The sequence below is a fragment of the Aedes albopictus genome, chromosome 1, assembly GCF_035046485.1.
Source record: "Aedes albopictus strain Foshan chromosome 1, AalbF5, whole genome shotgun sequence".
Taxonomy (NCBI): domain Eukaryota; kingdom Metazoa; phylum Arthropoda; class Insecta; order Diptera; family Culicidae; genus Aedes; species Aedes albopictus.
This window is the reverse complement of record NC_085136.1, coordinates 333,090,592-333,106,003: the sequence shown is the minus strand read 5'-3', so window position 1 is coordinate 333,106,003 and position 15,412 is coordinate 333,090,592. Positions and strand designations below refer to the sequence as shown.

General features: G+C 40.5%; 1 protein-coding gene across 1 annotated transcript in view; it reads right to left on the bottom strand.

Moving 5' to 3' along the window:
* Window positions 1–15,412, bottom strand: part of LOC115264262 (uncharacterized) — a 60,983-nt gene that overhangs the window by 10,488 nt on the left and 35,083 nt on the right. Inside the window, exons 28-40 of the mRNA XM_062847380.1 lie at window positions 9,138–15,344; window positions 7,688–9,062; window positions 6,757–7,627; window positions 6,046–6,693; window positions 5,357–5,806; window positions 5,113–5,291; window positions 4,167–4,995; window positions 3,247–4,102; window positions 2,755–3,180; window positions 1,388–2,694; window positions 818–1,191; window positions 633–765; window positions 68–559 (exon numbers count right to left, since the gene is read on the bottom strand). The gene's annotated coding sequence lies outside the window, so the exon portion shown is untranslated. The remainder of the gene's footprint in view (window positions 1–67; window positions 560–632; window positions 766–817; window positions 1,192–1,387; window positions 2,695–2,754; window positions 3,181–3,246; window positions 4,103–4,166; window positions 4,996–5,112; window positions 5,292–5,356; window positions 5,807–6,045; window positions 6,694–6,756; window positions 7,628–7,687; window positions 9,063–9,137; window positions 15,345–15,412) is intronic.

Genomic DNA, 15,412 nt, shown 5'->3' with positions numbered 1-15,412 from the left:
CGCCAAAATTAGAGCACACAAAAAAAGTTACCAATCATACCAAAGTTTCGCAAAAAGCCGTACTTACTTGAGCGCAAAATACTGCGAGCATCGCCAAAAAGTAGAACCGTTGCGTGCTTTTTCCTTGAAGAAAGAGAACCCATCCAGTAACAGCACCAGGGTGCCTTTGTTACTCAATGAATACTGAACGTTTGGTTTTCTTACTGCTTCTGAGGCGTCATGGAAACAATATGCAACTATAAACGAGACAAAAAGTAGGTCAAAATAAATAAGGAGAGGCGAAACCACCAACAAATCTATTGCTTCAATCAGATTATAATCAAACAATTCATTATTATTGTGTAGTATTTATTTATCCAATACAGTTTTCTAGACTGCTGGTGAAAAGACTCCACCCAATCTCATTCGTCGTTCATCGCGCTCTTTCTTGCGTTGTTCCAGCAGAGCCTTCAAGGCACCGCTTTTCCGACGTTCAGTAATTATCCCGTGATTGTGTTCGCCTCGGATCGAGAGCACCTTGCGATCTTTCCCACGAGATGTCGTCGCGCGAACTTTACAGCTGAAAGCAAAAAGAAACAAAAATATAAAATTATTGGATTTTTTACAGAATGACGTACTAGATCGACACTAACCGCAAAGCTTTTGATTGCGAACAAGCCCAATCTATGTCGTTGTTCTTGACCAGCTCTTGCGTGAACACGTATCCATCGATCGACAGTTGGAGATTTCCTCGGCCACTCAAAACGAAAAACGACTTCGGCAGCTCTGAAATTGAACCAACAGTGAGTGATGGCAACACTTGCCCATCAAAACCTACACTCATAAACATTCAAACAAGATGAAATTTTTCAAAAGCTATATTTGAATCAGTGCTGTTGCAAGTTTATTTTCGGCGCTGTTGCTTTCGTTCGTTAACCGTTTGCTTTCGTTTCTCCATAAGTTCTCTCAGCTGGCCTTCTCGACGATGCTCCTTCTTGACGGGATGGTCGTGCACTCCTTGGAGAGTCATTTGTAATCCGTTTCGCGAGACCTTCACCGAAGCCAAGCACCCGTAGGCTCTGTATTCAGTGCAACGCCACTGTGTGTGATTTTTCAAAGTGTGTTTCCGGTAGTAGCAGTGGTCTTTGACATACAGTTTGCGACGGTTGCCTTGCAATACGAAGCTGACGTCTTTGCTGGGGTCTATAGCGTCTGAAAAGGAGTCAAAGAAATTAGTACTAGATTTTTTTAGAGCTTTAAATTTGACTTTTCGCTACAAATTTATTTGATCATCTTATTCTGAAGTTAAAAAAAAACATTTTTCTTCCTGACATTTCGACAATTTTTCAGAACAAAAAACTTGAATAATGAAATTTTTGCGGCATTGACTTTGAACATTACTACTTACGTTTTTCGTCGCCTATTATTTCGACTGGATTACGCTTATACAGTACAGACACTCCAGCCAACTCCGGATGTGGCATTTCAAATTCGGTTTGAACTTGACTATAGTCTTCCATTGATTGTAGTAGATCGCCTGAAAATATTCACACAAAAAAACAATCAGTTAGGACGTTGATAATGATCCGATCTAAATGATAGTTTTTATTTATTGTTCAGCATTCAAATGACAATGGTCTCCGTTAACGTAATAAACAAGCCTGTTCTGCACCATGACTCGAGCTTCACATTGCAAAAACAAAACTATCGTTTAGATATTTTATTTATTTTATTTTTTTAATAGTGTAAGTAATATGACAGGCAAATTGAAGTTCCCTGCGACAATCACTTCTCTTTTTCGGTTTTCCGCCAGATACGCTCCTGCAGGCGTGCCTCCATCAACCGTTTGCGCTAGCTCAGTCTTTGTCTTCGCGTCATAATTGCATGGTTGTGCATTCCTCGCATATTCACTTTGTTTCCTGCCACATAGATGGTGACCGATGCTTTGCATCCCAACGGTCTCGACTGGCAACATTCCCAAATCGTGTATCGTTCCCTTTTTTTTCTTTCGGGTGAAGCTGTAACCCTGTATGACTAGCTTATGCGCTCTGCTCGTGTCCACGTAACGAATGTCTAGATTTCTAAACACATCTCAATTTTAGTTTATTTAAAACCATGAATCAGATTAGAAAATTTGGCAACACTACTTATGACATTTAGAATCAAGCAATGATGCCATTTTTACTTCACGATAGACAAAAGACAGCATCATTTCATGTGGCTCATTTATTCATAGACAATCCCCACTGATTTCAACAATTTTTGTCGAGCTTTCTCTTTATCACGTTGCTCGAGTAGTTTTCTGAGCGCACCCGCTTTGCGCCGTTCATGGATTTTGCCATGGTTATGCTCTCCTCTCTCTCTCTCTCTCTCTTCTTGGCGTTACGTCCTCATTGGGACAAAGCCTGCTTCTCAGCTTAGTGTTCTATGAGCACTTCCACAGTTATTAACTGAGAGCTTCCTCTGCCAATGACCATTTTGCATGCGTATATCGTTTGGCAGGCACGAAGATACTCTATGCCCAAGGAAGTCAAGGAAATTTCCTTTACGAAAAGATCCTGGACCGACCGGGAATCGAACCCTTCACCCTCAGCATGGTCATGCTGAATACCCGTGCGTTTACCGCCTCGGCTATATGGGCCCCGGTTATGCTCTCCTCTGAACGTGATTTTTCCATCCCTCGAAGCGCGATATGTTGTGGCCCGGGCTTTGCAACTGTAAACGAGAATGAAGTTGACGAAATTGGATGATGATCTAGTACTACACTTTACATACTTCAAGGGTCTAGCTTGACAGCACGCCCAGAACGTCATATGAGCCCGTTCGTTGAGTTTGGTAAACGGATATCCTTCTACAACCAGCTGAGTTGTCCCACGGGCTGTCACCATGTAGCATATATCCATATCGGATGCATTATCGCTGATACAGTTATCTGTAATACATCAATACACAATGAATCTCCGGAATGAAAAATTTGAGTATTCAAATCTAAAAAGACATATGATAAGTAATTTCACTTAATTTTTATTTATTCTACATCTCTTTGTACTCGACTGCTCTTTATCTAGCTTTCGTTTGTTCAGTAATTCTCTGAGAGCGCCATGCTTTCGTCGTTCGGAAACCACTTCATGATTGTGTTCCCCTCGGCATATGACAGGTCCTTTGTTGGGTGGGCGTGGCATTGTAGCTCGAACGCGACAGCTATAATGAGGTAATAGAATAATGACTTAGCAATCAGAACTACTTGCCAATTACAAAAACCCTCACCCTAGAGCTTTCTTCTGGGCACAGTTCCAGAAAAGATACCGTTGGGAAATTTTGTTGCGAACGAAGAAGTGGTTCCGAATCACCATGTTCTGCGTTCCTCGGTAATTCAATGCGAAGGAAATTTCCTCTGGACAGACAACTGCAACGAGATTTGTAATAATGTCAAATGCGTGTACGATTCGGTGAAAATTCTTCGAAACACGTTGCATATTTTTTAGAAATAGCTTTGAGCGAAAATAATGTGATTGTTTTTTCTCTCTGTAGCACTACAACAGTCATTTTTTTCCATTAAGAACAAAAATATGAGGTTTCACTCTACATATTATGGTTTATAGTTTTTCAAAGTTGTTACAACTTGTGCATATTTATCGTTTATGGCACGACGCGATTCAGTGTGATTATTAACTTTTCTTGTAAACCCTGATCGCAACATCTTAAGTATAACTCAACGTTTTTAAGTTTATTGATAATAATATCTATTGCATACTACAGACCTCCCGAAATGACACGGTACTTCGCATTATATCAGCTCAATATATAAGCGACGAAGTAATAGAATACCGAAAAAGATACGTCATCAATTCACATTTATTTTTCTTGCTTCAAAAAGCACTGTGCCATTGGTAAAAGCGACGGTTGTGATACCGCTGGTATTGATGACATCGTTTGTTCTGGTACACCATGTTTAACCCTATCTGGTAGCCCGTCTCGTTCACGAGCGTATTGCTCTTTCAATTTAGCACATTCGCCAGGTTTTCGACGCTGCATAATAATCCGGTGATTATGAAAACCGCGCAGCTTGATGATCGGTTTGCCGTCTCTTTTCCCCCTTCCAGTTGTGGCACGAGCCGTGCAGCTGTAGCAATGATGGAATAGAGGACAGTGACACATGTAGTACTACATAAGGCGCATTTGCTTACCCAAGCACCCGGAACTGATTGCACGACCAGTACTGCAATTCGTCGCTAGCCTTTACGCGCATGTAGAGAAATCCATCGACACAAAGTTGAGTTTTACCTCGTTTGCTCATGACGAATGAGATATCTGAATTAATGGAAAAAATTTTCAGTAATGAGAATTGCAACGCATTTTAACTGTAGTACTAGAGCAAAACACATTAGGCATTCAAAATGTAACAGCATTTATTAATATCATTGAAACGATAAAGTACTAGAATATATGTCACCGCTATCGCCTCAAGCATTTTTCGTGAATACATTGCTCCACAAGTTTGGCTCGTTGACCGGCTTGGCGTCGATCGTTGATGATCATGTGATTGAATGGGGCACATTCGGTGTAGTACTAGATTTGTAGTAATGAGCTGAATTTTAGTATGGTGAGAAGGTCAATTCTCCGTTTTTGCAATGAAATGGTACAAAAAGCGTGGGTATTATGATTCCTTGCCTAATTTGATGCTGTTTGAGCAAAATTTTGGATAACATGTTGTTTATGTTGCAGAAAATGGAGAAAACAACAACACTGTTGTCTAAAGTTTTGCTCAAACAGCATCAAATTAGGCAAGGAATCATAATATCCACGCTTTTTGTACCATTTCATTGCAGAAACGGAGAATTGACCTTCTCACCATACTAAAATTCAGCTCATTACTACAAATCTAGTACTTCACCGATATGTCCTATTGGCATTCTCTTTGGAACATTGCTCCTAGAGCCTTGACTCTCATGTATATAAATCCATTTTCCTATAGCTGGGTGTCCCTTGTTTGGTAAGAACAAAACTATATAATATCTGCAATATTTCAAAATGTTTTTGTTATTAAGGTAGTACTATATTATGACGTAAGTTGATCCATCTTTAAACATAATTCAATTACGCAAATTTTACATTATATTTATCAAAATTTACCATTTTCCTACTGACATCAAGGTACAAGACCACGTTCTTTCCGGCATTTCTCGATCAGACGGGCACGCGCTCCGGATTTTCGTCGTTCTGTGACCACTTCATGATTGTGCTGTCCTCGTAGAGTTATTCCCGGTGAGCCGTTCTTTTGCACCTTGTGTGTAGTGGCCCGTGCAGTGCAGCTGAATACGAGAAACGAGTAATTGTTAAGCACTAGTTTGAAAGAGCTTAAGGGTAAGAAAATTACTTCAACACTTTTGATTGGTTGCACGCCCAAAACTGTGAATCCCCTCGTGTTTTATCTCTGGTGTAAAGATATCCACTGACAGACAGCTGCATTCGACCCCTTCTGGTCACCACGAAAGATATGTCACTGATTTCTAGAAATGAAAAGTAGTTAATCAACATCAAAACATAACCACCAAGCTAGATCTGGTACTACACGGAAAGGATCACACTGATTTTTTAAATCTTATATTTGCGATGCGAATGTTAATGTTAACTATACTGCTACTGCTCTGTGGAGGTCTTTGGTTTATTTACGCTGAGAGCTTTTGGCAACTTGGGTGATTTATTTACTGCTGGTTTCTTATACTTGCGACTGGTCGCGCCGATCGGATGGTTGTGCTGGTTTCGGAGAGAAATTCGAGCACCCTGACCGTTTCGTGGTTTGTACGTGCTTACCCGGGCTGGACACCTGAAGATTTACGTAATATGTAGTTAAGTAATATGTAGTTAAGGCATCAAATTAAAGTAGTACTAGAACAACATTAAATTATAACGATTAATTGACATTTTTTATTTTTTAATTTAACTTGTAATGTTTGGAAACAACTATGCTAGTTCTGCAACAAAAACATTTGTTCATTTTTATTTTACAAAACACAATGTAAACAATAGTCGTGCTAGTACATCATCCAAAGTCCAACTACATACCTATGAGAGTACGAAAGCATGCAGCGCCACATTTCGCAGTGCGTGGAGACTTTTTGACGAGAGAATATGTACCCGTTGACCGTTAGTTGTATTCCTCGGCTCGTCATTATGTAGGCCACGTCCTTCGGAACTGAAACACATAAAATTAAGACTTTGTCAAATCGTCTTTTAGAGCTAGAATAACAATTGAGAAAAGAATATGTGTGTGATTTGCAAATATATATATTTATCATAACAAATCGTATTCATCATATTCCAAGTCGGATTCCGTGGCGGAAAGAATAACTGCAGAAGTCAGCACAATACTCATTACGTACGAAAAGTTGTCTGAAAGAAATTTTACAAATGATGAAATTTTCTAACTAAACTCTTACTAAAACACACTAAAGGAAAGCACGTAATGAATATATTAATAGTGTATCTATTGTTAGAAATTACACTTTCTCAACCTATAGTTGCCATTGCTTTTTGGGTCTTCCTCCTTTACGTGGAGGTTCCACTGACTGCTCCGAATCCCTCTCGTATTGTTCTTTGATGAATTTACATTGACCCCACTTTCGCCGACTGCTGACAACTTCATGGTTGTGCGCTCCTCGGACCGATATTAGCTTTCCACTCATTTTTTCACTGGTAGCTCGAACTTTGCAGCTACAAAAATAGCAAAAGTTGTTTATTATTAAGAGTGTCACCATTTATCTAACAAAAACTTACTTCAAAACCCATGCTTGATTGCAAATCCATCGAATGGTATGCGGACGAACCAGTGAATCAAAATTCAACCATCGTGCAACAATAACGACAATGTCGCAACCTGAATTTGTTGCGACATTCTACCCAATGCGACATAGGTTTGTCCCAACTTGCACATAATAGGACAAAGATCGTGCACCACGAGTTTAGAGATTTTTAAGCCTTGCATTGTGATTTTCGAGCGGAAACTTCGAGTCGGTAAACACTGCAACGCTGTTGAAGATGTATCATCAAAAAGTTTTGATTTTGGGTTAGTAATTATTGATTATTCACGAGTTGAAAAGTACGCAACAAATTCAGCTTCCGTTTTGTCTGCAACAAAAAAAATCGAGATCATGTCATTATCTGTTACAAGTTGGGATAAAGAGTAATCGCTGCGTCTTCTTTGTTGCTTGTTTTGTGCTTCTTTTGTCCGACAATTCTCTTCACTGGGACGAACCTTTTCACGCGAAAACGAAAACCCGTCGATCATCAGCTGAACCTTGCCTCTCTTGCTCAGTTTAGCGTGCACAACCAGCTCTTCGTATGTGTAGCAATCTGTATAGAAGATTGAAACGTTCAATTTATCTTCACAGATTATTTTACCGCCACATTCTAGTACTGCATAAAAAGCGAAAATGGAATAGCATACAAAGACTGATTTATTCATCTGTCTTTATCTTCAACTTTTAAATTGACACAGGTGCTGGTTCGTTCAGCATGTCGCCTGGCCAGCAGCTCTCGAAGTTCGCCATTCTTCCTCCGCTCTTTGATGACTTCATGGTTGTGTTCTCCATCGACTGAAATGATCTGACCGCCTTTTTGACGATCGGTTGTCGCCCGTGACATGCAACTTAAATTTTGAACCATAGTGAACATATGCAAACGGAAAAGGAAGTATTAGAATACTTACTGTAAAGCTTTAAACTGCACGCAACGCCATCGAATAGTTCGTAAGCGAACCCTTTGCCTGCTGTAGCAGTGACCATCGATCATCAACTGAGGAGTTCCTTTTCTACTGGAAACGTAGTTGGCCTCGATCCGACTAATATCTGCAATAGTTAAATTCAGCATACTTTAGAAGTAGCCATACAGAGTAAACCTCAGCACAATAGAAATGAACGCTTATGTGTATAAAGTAAAACAATTTTATTCCATCGAAACAATTGCTAACTTGACTAACAATTCACCATATCACTGTTTTTTCGATTTCACAGTCATTCGATCCTCTTTGATCCGCTGCAAATCCCCATGCTGGCGACGTCGCATACTAGGCGGATGATTGTGGTAGTTGACGTACCTCCGGATAGTACCCTGCAGGTCGTTATTGGTTACGGCTCGGGCTTTACAGCGAAGTGCCTTTGTTTGCAAACAAGACCAGTGAATGGTGGTTTGCAGCACTTTCATTCTTGTGAATCGATAGCCGTCCATTTCCAGCTGAAGAGATCCTCTTTTTGTCGTGTGGTAGTGAATCGGCGGAAGCGGTCCCGATTGGAGATTATCTAGAACTGAACCATGGGAATTATTTAGCGATTAGTCATATACGTCGCAGTTATTCAACATTCTGATTCGATTCAGATGCGTTTCAAATAACTCCAGAATTGAACTTTGCATTGTTGATTCATGTTTACGATTGCTAAACTCATTTCTAAATTTTCCAAGGGTAATAGAATACTAGGAAATGTGAAATAAGCTTCAAATACAGTATATTTGTCAGAAAGTGAATTGAGCAGAATGAATCACTTGATTATAAATATGTACGACGAACTCAAATAGGAATCTAGTACTGCATTTTTGAAACACAATTAACTTTTGATTTATACCGTGGGGTGCCCTAATTTAATATGCTTTATTTGGAAAAACGCACATAAAATACGTGGAGTTTTGAAGACTACACTAACAGGCTACTGTCTTAGCCAAAATGTCCTCACTCATTCGGGCCACTTCTGTATGCGAGTGGTCATCAGAAATGACATAGGTCTTTCTGTTGAACACCAACAATTGCGATGGACACCGTTCCTTCAAGTGCCACGCACACCGGTAAATCTTATGTCCACTGCGAGTAAAATGGTACTCAAAGTGGTGTCCATCGTGCTGAACCCCGACACCACCCTTCTTGGTAGGAACGTTTACCAAATCGTAGGGCGTCCCGGTAGCAGTGATATGCTGTACATTCAACGACTTGTGCGACTTTGGTTTCGAGATTGTCCCTGGAAGCGATTTGGCATGCGATCCTGATCCGAGTGATAGTTTATTCAGTATGAGTGATGATGTCGTGTAAATATTGACTGAAATTTGAAATAAAAGAAATTGGTTGGCAATTCTTCTTCCTAATAATCTGGAATATGAACATTACTGCTTACGTTTTTTGTCGCCAGCTTTTTCGACTGGCTCACGCTGATACAGTACAGATACTCCAGCCATCTCCGGATGTGGCATTTCAAATGTAGTTTGAATCTGACTGTAGTCTTCCATTGATTGTAATAAATCGCCTGGAAATATTCACAAAAAAAAATCAAAAAGAACGTTGAGAACTATCAAATCTAGTACTGCAGTCCATACTGATTGGTAGTTTGATTAATAAAAGGACAGTTTTCTTTTATTGTCCAGCATTCAAATGACAATGATCTCCGTTAATCGAATAAACTAGCCCGTTCTGCACCAGAACTCGAGCTTCACATTGCAAATCTGCAAAAGCAACGCACCGGTAGAGTTTCACTCCACTTTTGGAATAATGATACTCGAAGTAGTTGTTCTGATATAAGACTTTCATTCCACCGAGAATGCATGTTTGCAAAATCATTTTCTCCGACGGTCCCTTCAATATTTCCGGTATGTCGATATTATCCGGTTTTGATTTACGTGCTCTCCTTGCATTCGGCTTCCGAATATTCCTGACACCAGTCGATGTCGTATGAGTATGCAGTACTAGAACGAAATACAAATAACCGCTGATTAGTAGTACGTATTAGTAAGAAATTCCGAAGTTGGAAAAATCATAAACAAGCATTCAATACACACTTTATTCAACTCTTCAAATAAAACACATTGGGCTCGACACCGCATTCGAGTAGGACCTTGCGTGACATTTTTGGCAGGTGGTTATGTGTCGCATTACCAAGCATAACTCGAAAAAGGCCATTAACCTTGCGAGTAGTACTAGCTCGGGCTTTGCACTTGACGTGATCGGTAACCACTCGGCACGCCCAGTATGTCGTTTTTCCAACGGTGTTGTTTCTGGAGAAAGTATAGTTGTCCAACACTAGAAGGTGCTTCCCCCGTTGTGATGTGAACAGCACCAAAGGTTGATCGTCCAATACGATTGATTCGGCTTTACGCTGGCGCCTAGATCTGTTTGGTCGACTAGCGATATGAGTCGGAGGAGAAGGGGATTTGCGCGGCGTGGGAGAGGGAGTGGTCATAAACTCGAACTCGATGAGCGAATTAAGATCTGGAAAAGACAATGGAATTGTTAGCGAATGGTACAAGAATTTGAAAACAAATTGAAGTAAAATAAACTAAACACGAAGTACTAGATGTTTCAACTTTGAACAACGCGTCGATTTATTTCTGGCAGTACAACATAGATTTTGTGATAATGTCCATATCGGGAGGATGGGTGTGCTCAAGCTGGCGTGCAAGCAGCATCGTGTTGTCCGAATCGGTGATAAGACGTGCCCGGCACGCTTGCGATCGTTGTTTGCCACAAGTCCAGTATTTGCGATTCTTTAGATGTTTCGAGCAAATGTAGGTATGATTGTCAAACAATATTTTCGGTTTTCCACGCTGACCGGTGACGTAAGTGAAATTTACCGCCGGTTTATCCGCCAGGAGCTCCACCCAATAGTCTAGACGAGAAAAATGGAAATTAAGCTGTGAGATTCGTGATCTAGTACTGCATCTGACAACCTAATAAGGCAGTTTCATCATCAACTTGCTTTTCTTTTCTGTTTATTGAACAAATAATTTCAGATATATTGTCGATAGTCGGGCATATGACAATGAACTGGATCGGTAACGGACACCTTGTTGTCCAACTGAGAGGTTATTACTTTGGCCTTGCAACCCATCGTACGAAGCTTCGAACAGCGCCAATATGTGGTCCGGAAATTTCCTTTGTTGCGAATGAACGAATACCCATCCACGATTAGCTTCGGTGTTCCCCTTAAACCGCTAACAAATACCAGCTCCTTGTACTTTCGCGATGGATCTGAAACAAACACCGAAGGCAATTAGTTTGGCAATCCATACAGATATTCGAATGCAAAAGTTGATAAAATCAAAACTAACAACTTTTATCTATTCTTTTTATTGATATTGCCATAGTTCACAAAGTCAGTGATTATGCGCCGTTTCTCTTATAGTTACGTGGCGCAAGCCTTTGGTTGTAATGGCACGGGATCGACACTTTCGTTCCCGGGCCGCAGCACATATCCAGTAGGTCTTCTGAGCGTTGCTGCTGTTCCGTAGGTAAGTGTGGCCACGGAAGATCATTTTCGGTTTTCCCTGCCTACTGATGGTGAATGCTACGTCCGAATTATCAAACGGAACACAAATCGTATTATCTGAAATTGATGAATGGGATGTTTAGCGGACATTGCTAGTGTTTTACTTTCGCGCTATACTGGTGTTCACGATGAATGCAATGATGTTCATTGTGTACAGCCACGACTGAATCAATAGGAGATAATCGATGTTTATCATGCATGACATCAATTCTATGACAATGGTCTTTGAACCTGATTTATCATTAGAAATGAACCGAAATTTTAACGCTTATTGCTTGTGTTCTGCATTCGTACCATACAGCTGTTCACTATGAATGCCGCACAGGGGGATAAGGGCATCATCATGAGATAATGTACTTTTTACCTTTTTTATGCAAAGTCAACGTATATTTACATTTTCCCCAGTCGGTGATTGTGGTCGAACTCGTTGATTATGATACGTATTTTTTCTCGATAGATTATAGCTTGTGCCTTGCATTTGGTCTTCCTTGCTCGCTCGCACACCCAGTAGACTTTTCCGCTCTTTTTGACATTGCGCAAGTAAATGTACCCATCCAGGCGCAGCTTGGGGAAACCGTACAGTCAGGTTTTTTTTTACGCGGGAGATACGTACCGCGTAAAAAAAAACTCAGTTCAAAATTCAAAAAACCGCGTAAAAAAAGACTCACCATTTCTCGACGAATCATGCAAAAATAAGACGATGATATTTATTTTTGTATGGAGTTCACATCTCACATCACATCTCTGCCCTCGAATTCAAACTGGGCTGCGTAGTTTTTTTTTATCTGTATTAACGAGATTTTTAGGCCTTAGGCTAGTTCATCTCGGGACCCACGTTTTACTTCCCTTCCGAAGGAAGAACCCACATTTTGTGAGTTTTGTCGGGAGTGGGATTCGATCCCAGGTCCTCGGCGTGATAGTCATGTGTTCTAACCATCACACCAGGTCCGCTCCACGTCGCTCCGTAGTTATTCTTTTCTAAAAAAAAAAAAATGAGTATGCAATTGTTAGTAGCACTGATATTTGGAAAAGGCAAGATTGTATTTTAAATTGATTGTATCCGTCCAAAACCATCATGGGCGTACACGGTCACTTGGTTATAATTCCTTAAAATCTTGATTTACCTATAAACGAATAAAGGGGAAACTTTTACAATTTCATAGGAAAATAGAGTTATTCTATTTTTGTTTTAAACTCAAGAACTACTTGTGGTTACCGATCTAGCTTGTGTTACAAAACAGACACTTTATTCGGAATCCTATAGAACAACATTTAAAGGGATGGTTCTTTCTTCACTTCAAAGGCGGCACCGCCGACCGGTTTATCGTAAAATTCGTTGATGTCCACATCGATCAAATTGATCTTGGACAGATCGTTGTACTCGTTCGGATGCGTATGACTCTTGTGAGTGTACTTTACGACCAAACTATTCCGATGGGTTACTACTTTGCATTTGCACTTCTTTGATTTGTACGCCGAACAGGACCAGTACGAGCGCTGGGTGTCCCCTTTGGTGCGGAAGAAGGAATTGTTTTCGATCACCAGCTTGGGTTTACCTCGTTGTCCGGGTGTAAATGTCCATGCGGCAAGATTCAGCACTCCCGACAGGCGTGCTTTCTTCACTGAAAGTAGATTTAAAATCGAATTAGATGATAGAAAAAAAGTTCGACAAATCAATCTAGTACTTCACAAAACATAGAAAACTGTTAGTGTTCAAGAATTTGGCTTTATTTCATATCCAGAAATCTGATGTTAGTTTTTATCGTCGTTTAGTTTCGTTCGGCCGATGATTGTGTACTAGATTTTTGAACGTCACATCGTAGAAGTTGATGTCATCTGTTATCAGTCGGGCGCGACAACGGAAGGGTACAGCTTTAGCACAACCCCAATAGCATTTTCCGTTACTTCTCTTGTTGACAATGTACGTGTATCCTTCGATCAGCAACTTTGTGTTGCCTCGTTGACCAACCACGGTGGAAATGTGAATCTCTTGTTCTAGTTTCACCAAATACTGTTCTGGTACTACACTGATGTCGGGTCTGATGGTGGCAACCAACGAAGTCGGCGGAATGTAATCGATTTCTAGAAGATAGATAAGTTATCAACACTAATAATAAAAAATAATCAATAGAAAGGATGAAGTAGTAGAACGGGATGATGAATTACTCGAATTTATTAGAAACAAAGCTTTGTATACATTGGGTCATGTGTGTGATGTGAGTTTGTCACTTTGTACACTCTTTGATCTTCGAAAACTGTGATCCGAGCTCGGCAATTGCTTTGCTTTGTACGATCGCACACCCAATAGGTGGCCTGGTTAACCTGCTTGCTCCGGTAGTACGAAAACCCTTGATGGAAAAGTTTCGTTATCACTTTGCTTTTAATCGGATAGTGAACGAATCGAATCGCACTAAGCGGACCCCAGTCGTACGGGTCTAGAAGTAAATGAGAAACAGTAATGATTAGATTCTTCTGACCACACATGACAAAAGAATTACGAGCTGAAACCTTCCAAAAACTCGGATCATCTAAGCACACGAACATTTATTTCTAAATCGATAAAATTTAATAAGACTAGAGTAAAATAGAGATCAATCGGTGATGGACTAGATTTTGGTATGTGTCTTCGTTGATCTAGAATAGACTTCGGAATTTCTCGCTCAAATGGGGAAACAGCTTTTCGTGGGTATGTTCGGCTACTACCACACGCAACTTGGGTAGCCCGTTGGCTTCACTGGTAACGATACGGGCTCGGCATTTCAATCGGTAGTACAACGTACACTTCCACGTCCTAGAACGCTGACCGGGATAGGGTCTCTCATTCGGTGTGTACGTGTTGCCATCGAAGAACAGATGCTTAGTGCCTCGTTTCGACAGCACATAAATAATGTTACCTGTATAGGAGATAAAATGATATAATGTGAATGACAACACTCAGGTGTAGTACTAGAATGGATAATAAATGCATAGAAAATACATCTAAGTTTGTCGATTTTATTCAACGTATCTCAATTTTCTAAGAAACACTTAATCATGGCTTCTTCATCCTCTTCACAGCGCAGGAAATCAACCGTTTCCGACTCATGCTTCCACTGCTGATCGCTTCCAGTCTTGGGGCCATGGCTGTGTAAGGCATAGGATAGTTTTACGAACTCCACGCCATTGTGCTTGACCGTTATGGCTTTGGCTTTGCATTTCAGTCTTCGGTAGGCCGAACAGCGCCAATTGATTGTGCCGCCAAACTCTCCATTGCGGATGTACGTGTAGTCTTGATGTACTAGAAGGGGTCGCCCCCGCTGGGTTGATCCAAACTGTGCCATTTCCAGATCCGCTGTTTTGTCAGCCCCTCCTGAAAAAAACAGCCAAATAAATCAGCATAAAAATAATCTGTCCCATCTAGCTTAGCTAAAGCGAACAAGCAATCAGAGTCATTAAAGAATATGTTTTCCACAAAGATATTTTTATTATTGGTCACACAGATCTTCAGCCCAGGAATTGATAGTCTAACGATCCTGTTTGTATAGCTCTACGCCGCTTCCGTCGCAGGTCTTTACAGTACATCTCTTGCATGTGGGTGTGCTCCGTACTGGAGACCTTCACATAGTCACAGCCGTTGATTGTTTTAGTGAGTGCTCGTGCTTTGCACTTGAACCGTTGGTAGTAACGACACTTCCAGTTGACCCGGACGCCACCCTCATTTGTTTTGTTTTTGCTGTAGAAATAACCATCGTATACTAGACATTGCGTTCCTCTGGACGTGAACTCATAGTGAGCCCGTTGCGAGAAGCCATGCATGTCATCTAAAAGAGGGAAAGATAATTATTTTACATGATGGGGTACTAGATCAGTCGATTAAACGACGCGAAGGGTTGTTCGTATGAGTGTCAAAAATAAGTTTGAATATAAAGTTTACATGGTGAAGTACTAGATCAACACAAACGGATGTTCGTATAAGTGTAAAAAGCTTCAATTTGTATATAAAGTTTATTCTGGCAATGTATGATTAACAAAATAATTTCAAATGCTTCGGTTGAACAGAGCCAATGTGTGGTCGTAGTTTACCTGTAAAAAAGAAACTAAAATCAGTTGTATTGAATTTAAATAAAAAACAAGTTCATTTTCTAGTTATA